This window comes from Canis lupus, chromosome 4, assembly GCF_048164855.1.
Source record: "Canis lupus baileyi chromosome 4, mCanLup2.hap1, whole genome shotgun sequence".
Lineage (NCBI taxonomy): Eukaryota > Metazoa > Chordata > Mammalia > Carnivora > Canidae > Canis > Canis lupus.
In genome coordinates this window covers 16,900,793-16,911,340 of record NC_132841.1, presented here as the reverse complement: position 1 = coordinate 16,911,340, position 10,548 = coordinate 16,900,793, and the positions used below count along the sequence as shown (strand labels likewise).

Below are 10,548 nucleotides of genomic sequence, written 5' to 3'. Positions count from 1 at the left end.
TTCCTGGTTGAGATTATTGCACCAGAGTTATGTAAGGTAGTAATAACAGAGGAAGCTCAGCAAAAGGTACTAGGACTTGTCTGTACTATCTTTGCAACCTTTGTAAGTCTAATATTATTTCAAAATTAAGTTTCTCTAACCAAAAAGATATTATGAGATTAACCCAGAAATACCTATTGATATGGGTATGAAATAAATTCAAGCAGTATTCCCTTTCAAGAAAGGTTTTTAATGCTCAACTCTAGAGACTTTGTTTGGTTAGCAGACAGTTCCCAGGTGTCAGCTTCTCTAGGACATGCCTTAGCTGCAGAGAGCCCCCTCGCCTGAGTCTCACCCTTCCAACCACACCCATATTGGGTGATTGAGGAAAACAGAGGTAAAAGACTTGGCCATTTCAGTTCAGCAGAGGACATACTTTCTGACATGCAATACTCCTTCCAGAATGCTTTCCTGAAGCTTTGTTAAGCCTACACCACAGTTTGTATCCCTTCTTGGCCTGCTTTTGCTTCTGCCTACTTCCTTTTGCAGATGTTGATCCCCAAAAACATACTGCAGCCCAGTTATACATCAGCATCTACTTCTGGAGAACCCAACCAGTGTTGTTAGAGGATTTTGAGAACACAGATGATAGAGCAATAATAATACTGCCAGTTTTGTTGTAATGTGACACATACATTCTTAAAGAAGCATCATGCTATGCAAAACTTGCACAATAAAACTCACAAGGTTTATGGGGAAAATTAGGGTGAAGACACAATACTCAAAAGTGTAAATTGTCAGTAACACATTAAAAAAATAAGAACTTAACAGAAATCTATTATCAATTATACATTTTAAGTAGTATATATATACTTAATATATAATATAATATACACTTATATTCTATATGATATATTAGTTACACATAACATATACTTAACATGTATATATAGATATCACATGTATATGACATATATATGTAGTATTTGACCTGAAAAAAACCCTGAAATTTCCTCGTGGAAGGGGCATTGAATGGGTTACAGCTTGTGAATTATTGTGAAATGGTGGACCGAAGGTTATCTGCAACCACACAGGAGGTTGTAATACTAAATGACACACATGCTGAACTGAAGTATCTGGTAGATGTTTCAGGTGTGTGTCTGTGTGTGTGTGTCTGTGTGTGTGTAGGGGGGTGTACACACTTTATGTATTCCCATACAGCTTGGTTCAACTGGGTGCAATTTTCGGCATTCAGCTAAGAAATTATGCAAAAGAAAATACAGCATTTGTGTTAAGTTCAAATTATTTCCTAATGCATCAATCACTTTGGAACAAATTTGTATTTTCAAAACAAGTGTTTTAGGAGAACTGATTATATGAGACAATAAAAGCACACTTCTGATAGTATTTGATATATGGCAAATGCTTAGTTCATGAAGAAAATGATACAGCTATTCTGAGGAAGGAGAAGTTACCCTGCATTTCATGTGAAGACCCCAAATCATACCATTTGTGGCAACATGCTGATAATAATTTACAATTAAGACACATTAGTATTGTTTCAATTGAAACAATGTCAGTACACAGAATGCATGATATATGAAATTCAAGCAAACATAAACATTTAATTTACCAATAATGATAAATTAAAAGGCAAAATTAAAATGCAGAATCCTAGCAAATAGATTATTACTCTTCCTTATTGTTGACAGGACATTTTAATAAGTAACACCATGCCTTCATTCACTAATATTTATTGAGTGCCTATCATAAACCAGAGATTGGCTTAGGTGCTAAGAATAAAGCACTAGGCAAAATAAAATATTTGTCTGGTCTTCTGCAGCTTATAATCTGGAGAAGAAATAGAGAAAAAATAAACATATTTTGGAAGGTAGTGAAAGGACTTTGGAAAAAATAATAAAACAAGATAAGGCTATATAGAGAGTGATGAAGGTAATAGAGAATTCACCAGAGCACCTCTAGGAATTTAAACATTGCTACTCAGTAAAAGAAAGTTTTTTTTTTTTCAGTTACAAAGATAAATTATTTTGGATCATTACTTTCTACAGAGCTAAGAGCAGAGTGTACATTTTTTTAGAGTGTACATTTTTAGTGGACAGTTATAGTTGTAGTTGCCTTGCACCAAAATATGTTCCACTGAAGAGCCAAACAAAATGTTAACTGATTCCAAAAATGCATGCTTTTAAAGGCATCAGAGACCTGTGGAAGCAATCAGTGAGTGCTAGGTGAACACATAAGAACACATCTATATAATCACCACCCAGGACATGAAGCAGAACATTCCAGCACTTTAGACATAGTATACCTTTCCAATCGTGCACTCTCTGCCAAAGAAAATCCTTCAAAAGCACTTGAGTGGGAGACTTTTGTGGGCCAGGAATGTTAGAGGGAAATGCTGATTTTGAAACAGTTTCCTGACTTCATTTGGAATGAGCAGATCCAAAGGTGTCAGAGATCAAGGACATGTACTTAATTGCTAGAGATAAAAGAGCATGATTACTCTAATAACAGTAGGGACAGCATGGAAAATAGAATAATCTGACCCACAAGGATCTCTGGCTGTGGTGAATTAACCATGGGGTCCCTGAGAATGAAATGGATGATTAAATTTTCATACACCCAAATCTGGGCAGCAAAACCACAGTAGACCATCAAAGTCTTTGATCTGAGTCAGTTAATAGACTAATGGCTCCTTAAATGCAGGTAGTTTCAGGAAGAATCTTGGAATATCAATGACATACTCAAAACGTGGACATATGCTGAATGTTTGTTCTGTATATCCCAAAGTGATCCACAGCTATTTAACAATATTCTTTTGTGCTTGGCAAATGGAAAAACCCAGACAGAGACACTTCAGAGATTGTTGAATACGACTCAATGCTAACACACTGACACAGGCTAAAATTTCCCATGGATCAGCCAAATAATGGAAATTTGGCTTGTGAACCTCTTTGATAGCCCTACTGGAACCCTAATTTATTTCCTACATATTTTTCCAGTTTGAGTTTCCTTTTGATTCCTGAGTACATAGTTGGTATTTTCCTTGCAGGCAGTTTTGGCCATATGACTCAATTCCGGCCAAGAAAATATGAGTATTTTATTTCAAGTCCCCTAAAATTCCACCAAGTTATTTACCACGGTATTTTAATTTTTTTAAATGCTACTTTGTATTATGGGTATGTTTTATCTTATCTTCTAGTCCCTAAGTTGAATGAAATTAATATGGTAACCCCACAATGCCTAATACCTTCCTTCATCTTATCTATACTCAATAAATATTTGTAGCATGTCATCTTTCACTTACTTACATAACTACTCGGACACTTTCAAACCTTTGCTACAGTAAGAATCCTGTAGCCCCGTTAGATGCTGTTGAGCTGATTCTTCCTACCTTAGTTCATCTCCTGCATCATGCTGATCCAGAAATATTAGCAGACACCTGCTGGGCAATTTCCTACCTACCTTACTGATGGTCCAAATGAATGGATTGAAATGGTTCAGGAGTTGTGTCCCAACTTGTGAAGCTCCAAGAAGCTACTGTATTGCCCATTGTGACTCCTGCACTAAGAGCCACAGGAAATATTATCACTGGGACAGATGAGCAGATCCAGGTTGCAACAGATACAGTGCTCCTGTCTTTCCCAGCCTGCTAACAAACCCCAAAACTATTCAGAAGGAAGCTATGTGGACAATTTAAAACATTGTAACTGGTCTCCAGGACCAGATACAGCAAGCTGTGAATCATGAATTAGACCCGTTCCTCTTTGGTGTTCTCTCTAAGGCAGACTTTAAGACACAAAAGAAGCTGTATGGGCTATGACCAACTATACAAGTGGTGGAACAACTGAACAGATTGGATACCTCATTTGTTGTGGCATAATAGAACCATCGATGAACCTCTTAACTGCAACATATCCCAAACTTATTCTGGTTATTCTGGACGCCATTTCAAACATCTTTCAGGCTGTTGAGAAACTAGATAAAACTGAGAAAATGAGTATAATGATTGAGGAATGTGGAGGTTTGGATAAAGATGAAGCTCTACAAAACCATGAACATGAATCTGGGTACAAAGTTTCCTTAAACTCGATTGAGAAGTATTTCTCTGTAGAGGGAGAGGAAGATCAAAATGCTTTGTCAGAAACTACCTCTGAAGGTTATACATTCCAAGTTCAGGATGGCACCCCTGGGCCCTTTAACTTTTATATTGTACAGCTGAGGCATCAAGTTGTTTGTTGTGTACTATTTTGGCATAAATTTGTCTTACTGTTTCTCTATTAAGAACTATTTTTAAGTGTGTTTTGTTAATGTAGAAACTTTTATAAGCAAACTATAATTAAACAATTCCAAACCGTACATACTATGGGAAGCTTCACCTCTCAATGGGTTTCTTATTTCTATGTGGAATCTAATATCTTACAATGTCCTGTAAATAAAGATGAAATTCCACCCTTTTCTTTCCCAAAGGAAAAAAAAAAAAAAGAAGAAATCTTGACCAAGATCACAAAACAAATAAATAATGATTCCAGGACTGAAAACTTTCATGCTCTTAATTTCTAGGATTCTGTGCTCTTGATAATTTCTCCATGTATGAAGTGTGTTGCTCCAGCTATTCTGTAAGTCCCATAAATAATAGCCATGTCTTATTCTGCTTTGCATCTTGCATAGTTCCTATTCCATAGTTGACATTCAGAAATGCTTATAATTTTAGTCCTCAAGTGTGCAAGGCACCAATTCTAGACGGAATTACTGTCTTGCATAAGTTACTTTATGTCTGGAAAAATTGTACTTCTTTCCAACTAAAACTAAATAAGAAGAATTCAGCCTCAGCAATCCTGTTTTAATATTCAGAATTGAACGCATATGACGGCTTGTGGCCGAAATTAAGCTTTTGTGGTTGTTATTGCTATTCCTATTTTTTATTGTTGTGAAAAGAAATCCTACCTCCTAGAAGTTAAATAGCTATGCTTCTGTATGTTTTCTAATTAAAATATAAACAGCCTAGTTAATAATGTGCATGAAAATAATCAAATGGATATAACTGTTGCTGATTTGAAAATTGTTTCTTTTTCTTTAGTCTTAATTGTTTAATCCCATGTGCTGGGCTTGCTTTTCCACGTCTCTGGAAAGTGGTCTCCATAATTATGTTTCATTAAAAAAAAAACATATTTCTCAAATAGTGGATTATATGTTAATCTTCAGGCACACAACTGTTAGCATATTGTCACCATTGAGTGCTATATTATCTTTGCAAAATACCTTATAATTTTGTTTATGCCTAGAAAGCAGAAAGACAATCAGAATTCCTTCAATGTACTTCCTGTCTTAATCTGGAGGCAAAGTTAATACGTGTGGCTCCAACAATTGATCTATCTTCTAAAGCCCTTGCTTCGCATTTGAATCACCTAAAAAGCTTTACCAAAATACTGTTAAGTAGGTCTCATCTCAGTCAAATTAAATCAGAATCTCTTAGCATGTGGCCTCTACATCAGTATTTTTTTAAATTCTCTAAGTGGTTATAATGTGTAATCAAGGCTGAGAACCACTACTTTACAGGCAAATAATCATCACAGTCTCAGACTAGAAGGCAATTTTGAGCAATGTTCACCAAAGCCTAACTGTGTACATGAGAATCACCTCTGGGGCTTTTGAAAGGTACAGAATCCTAAGGCCCCAATGAATCAGAGCTTTAAGTGATAGGGCCCCAATTGAGTTTTACCCATGATGGAATTTGAGGACCATTGCTTTGGAACTTTTCTAAACTCACTTTCTAGCACATGAGAGAACGTGACTGAGCATTTTAATCCAAGTAACACCATTTTTGCAGCTATTCTCACTAAAATTTCTTCATAGACCTATCCTACAGGATATAGTATTTCTTTTAAAAACTAGAGTGTGTCACAATATAATGTGTCGCTTGATAGGAGTTGGAACTCTTGAGTTCAGAGTCTTCCTGCACTACTTACTAGTTGTATTAACATGAACAAATCACTTTCTCTTTCTTTTTTTAAAGATTTTATTTTTTACTTGAAAGAGAGAGAGAAAACAAGCAGGAAGGAGGAGCAGGCTCCCCAGCGAGCAAGGAATCCAATGTGGGGGTCAATCTTCTGGGATCATGACCTGAGCTGAAGGCAGATGCTTAACCGACTGAGCCAACTAGGGGCCCCAAATCACTTCCTTTTTCTCACTTTGTATTTATTCTTAAATCACAGGATTGTAATGATCTAAGGAGTGAATATAATCGTTCCCAAGCCTGACTGATCACCAAAATCTTCTAGAGAATGTGAAAAAATTATATAAGCTCCTTGGCCTCTTTCCGGAGATTTTGTTCCTCTACATGTGGAATGTGTGGTTGGACATAAGTAATTTTGCTTTTGAAGATTTGCAAGTGAGTTTGATACTTGGCCGTGGTGCTATGTTGATGCCTGCTGGAAGAGTGAGACCCGCTGTCAGCCTCAGGGATACAGAGATTCAATCTGCAGCCATGCGCATGACCCCTCAGGCAGCTCTCCAGTAACACAGATCACTTACATCTCAGCAGGTGCTATTTCCAGAAGAGCAGCTCTTGGTGATTTGATGTAGGAGGTGGGAAGATTTATAGCATAGTCACTGTCTTATGTGTATCTAGAACTAAAGAGTTGCCCAGGGTCTTTGTTCACTTATTAGTTTGTTCTTTGCCTTTTTCTCTCACCTAAAAAAAAAAGACAATAGAGAGCCAAGGAAAAAGCACAGGGTATGAAATCACATCTCAGTTTTAGCAGAGGTCTACTTTAAAAAATGTAAATCTTATTTATTAGAGAGAGTAAGAGGGGCAAGGCAGGGGCATATTATATTAATATAATTTAATATTATATTAAATATAATATCTAATATTTATAATATTAAATTATAGTCAAAATAAGCACTGCTAGGAGAAACTCAGGTTAATGAGAATGTATAAAGAGGAGGCTACCCCAGTGTCTCCCCAACCTATGAGCATTGACATTTACATTGACATTACATTGAATTGTGAGTGGGGTAGGCAAGCAGTGAGTACTCCTGGCAGAGAAAACAATCTGTGCAAAGGTCGTGAGGAAGGAAAATGGGTAGTAACATATGAGTAACTGAATGAGTAAAGATTCCAATAAGCAGGTGGTATGGAGTCAATGAAAATGAGACTATGAGGTACCAATGGACCAGGGATTTTTAGGTCATATCTAGGCTCCTATTTTCTTAATCTGTAATAGCAGTAGAGACTTTCAATAAGTAAGATTGAACAGAGAATGAAAGAATTAGATTAGAACACTTTACATCACTCCAGTTGCCGTATGAATCATGTGCTGGAGGACTTGAAAACTTGGAGACCAGGTAGAAGGAAGGTGAAATCTGAGAGAATTGTACCTTCTAATGAAATAGAATAAGAAGGAAGAAACTGGATGAATTCAAAGATGTAGTCAGGCAAAGAATGATTTTTCTCCATTTTGTATTCTTATGTCTTTGTAGAGCTGGCACATAGTCATCAATGGCATGCCTCTTTGGGTTTAGGGTTGTTTGTTTTTTAGTTTTTTGCTTTTGTTTTTTTGGTGGTAAGAACACTTAACATGAGATCTACCCTCAAAAAAGTGTTAATTGTACAAAACTTAATTGTCAACTATAGGCACTAGGTTGTACAGCAAAGCTCTAGAACCTATTCATCTTGCATAACTGAAATTATTTTTAAAGCTAGTTATGATATCTTAATTCCCTGAACCTTCTCCACAAACACACTCTGATGTATGACTCACTCTATCCTTCTTGACTTGTCAAGGTTTCTGTACTCCTCATGTTTCTACATACATTTGGACCCTTTTGGGTTTATATTACTTTACCTTAATACCTTGTATTTACAGACCATGAAATTGGCAATAAATCTTTGCAGTGGTTTGACTGGTGGAGAGCCCAGTGACTAATGTGACCACAGCATACCAGTTTGTCCACACAAAGGCCCACATCCCAGGAAACCCCTCAGTCTGGGGAAAACCCAGGTGGTTGGACAACCTAATATAAGGCTATGCTTTAAAATAAGTCTTCTGCATCTACATCCTTTTCTATTATGATCCATTCTTGCAGGAACACGAAGATAGACTGCTACAGAGGTTAGCTTTTATTTAAACACTTTGTAAAGCACTTTCACATGTACAACTTCATTTGCTCCTTAAAATTCTTTTGTGAGGCAAGATTTAGTACTCAAGTTTTAAGGGTGAGAAAAACGAGAATCAGAGATGTTCAGGGATTTGCTTAAGTTCACTTGACTTTAAGAATGTGAAAACCACATAGTTTCATCTTCCTTCATCTATTTAAGTATAGTGTGACACACTGCACAAGAAATATATTCAGATATTAATCTGTGTCTTATTTTCCTTCCCATCCCTCCAAAGAGGTAGGCAAACGTTACCCGCAAGAACATTATAGGCACCAAAGCAGAGCTGTTTGAACAAAACTCTCTTTTGCGAAACTCCACCACATTCATTTATTCATTGATTTGCTCCTTTCGCAAATGTTTTTTGAGTATTTGCTATGAGAAGGCCTGTTCTAGAATGAAACATAGGGAGCTGGGGAAAAGGGCGATAAGCAAAACAATACTGAGAAGAACGTAAGATGATGTTGAATGATGTCCAGAGAGTAAAAAAAGAGAAAAGTCGGGATCCCTGGGTGGCGCAGTGGTTTAGCGCCTGCCTTTGGCCCAGGGCACGATCCTGGAGACCCGGGATCGAGTCCCACGTCGGGCTCCCGGTGCATGGAGCCTGCTTCTCCCTCTGCCTGTCTCTGCCTCTCTCTCTCTGTGTGTGACTATCAAAAAAAAAAAAAAAAAAAAAAAGAGAGAGAGAGAGAGAGAAAAGTCATAGCCAAGGACCATGAGGCTATGTTAGTTTAGGTGATTGGATAAGGCCTTTGGGGGTGAGCACATTCAAGCTGTTATTTAAATAACAGGATGGAGGCAACTCCTCCATGCCAAGAGTAGGGGATTGCCTTCCTCAAGGAGAGAATGATAGTATAAACCACCTGGGCCAGAATGAGCTACTATGTTTGAGGAACAGAATCCATTCAGTACCGCTGAAGTAAAATAGACAAGAGCTATAGTGACTTAAAGATGAAGACAAAAAAGGGGGCAAGAACAAGGTCATGGAGGGTCAGGTAGGCCAGAGTAACACATTTAGGATTTTCTCCTAAGTATGACAGGCTTAAAGGATTTTAAGCAAGGGAGAGACATCCTCTGATTTATGCCACTTTCAGAAGAGTGTAGAGGGCCAGTCAGCAACAAGAAAGCGATCAGAGTAGTCAAGAAAAGTGGTGGGAGAAATGGATGCATTAAGTTTAGGTTTTAGAGGTAATGTTGACAATGACTTGCTGATACCCTGGATATGATCAAGGGTTGAAGAGTCAGGGCAAAAAGAAATGTAATTTCCTGGGTTTGGCATGAGAAAACTCAAAACTCGGGGTTGTGAAGGGAATGGGGAAGATGGTAGGACATCTAGGAAAAATAAATGAGACAATTAATGAAAACTTTGATTTTGCCCAAGTTAGATTTAAGAGACCTAATATACATAGAAATGTGAAAGGAGTGGCCTATATGAGAAGGCATGAGAGGATTTTGCTAGATGTCCTGGATGATGAATGCAGACAGAAGGGGTATATTTGAGGAAAAAGAGGTTGGATTCTTTAGAAAGAGGAGATTGCCCCAAACCTATGGAGGGAACATAGCTCTGCAGACTTGCAAATAGTAAAGATCTGAGACCCAGATCCACATGTTTGCAAGCACACTGGTAAGGTGTTTGGAGTGTGAGTAATGGGCACTTTTTATATCTAGGAAGGTTGGACCTCAGTTTCAAGGGGTCTTGGCCCTAGAAAATATGTTTATGCTCATTAAGCAAGATGAAAGCAAAAGAGATTCTAAACCTGATAATCATGTGGACCTGAAAGGGAGCATCTTGGAGATAATTTATGTGGATCAAAGAAAAAAAAAATCAATGGACACTCCCAAATATTCTGAAAAGAAGAAAATAGAAAGAAATAAGAAAGAAAGAAAGAAAGAAAGAAAGAAAGAAAGAAAGAAAGAAAGAAGAAAGAGAAGAAAGAAAAAAGAAAGAAAGAAAGAAGAAAGAAAGAGCAAGAAAAAAGAAAAAGAAAGAAAGAAAGAAAGAAAGAAAGAAAGAAAGAAAGAAAGAAAGAAAAAAGAAAACAAAAGTTTGGACAAAAGAACATGATCACCTAGTCAGAGCCAAATGAGGTCACAACACTTAGGCATCAACAGGACCAGTGAGTCCTGAGTAAAACCAGTAAACCAGTAAGCCTTGGTATGTCAGTGATAGCAGAATTAGCAGGAAACAGGAAGGGCCAAGGCATAGCACCCTCATGAACAAAACCCATCAGCTGTATGAGGAGGTCTCATGAGCCACATCCATATCCCTATCTTATGAGATAAGCCACATCTATATTCCTATTTTACGAAATAAGCTGTAAAGGACAAAGAAATCCAGGAGACTGAATAGTTGTTCTTTTTCTATTATTCTTAGAATATGTGCTACCTTC

General features: G+C 37.3%; 1 pseudogene; it reads left to right on the top strand.

Moving 5' to 3' along the window:
* Window positions 1-1,040: 1,040 nt before the first annotated feature.
* On the top strand, window positions 1,041-6,517 carry LOC140631857 (importin subunit alpha-1-like; annotated as a pseudogene).
* The last annotated feature ends 4,031 nt before the right edge of the window (window positions 6,518-10,548 follow it).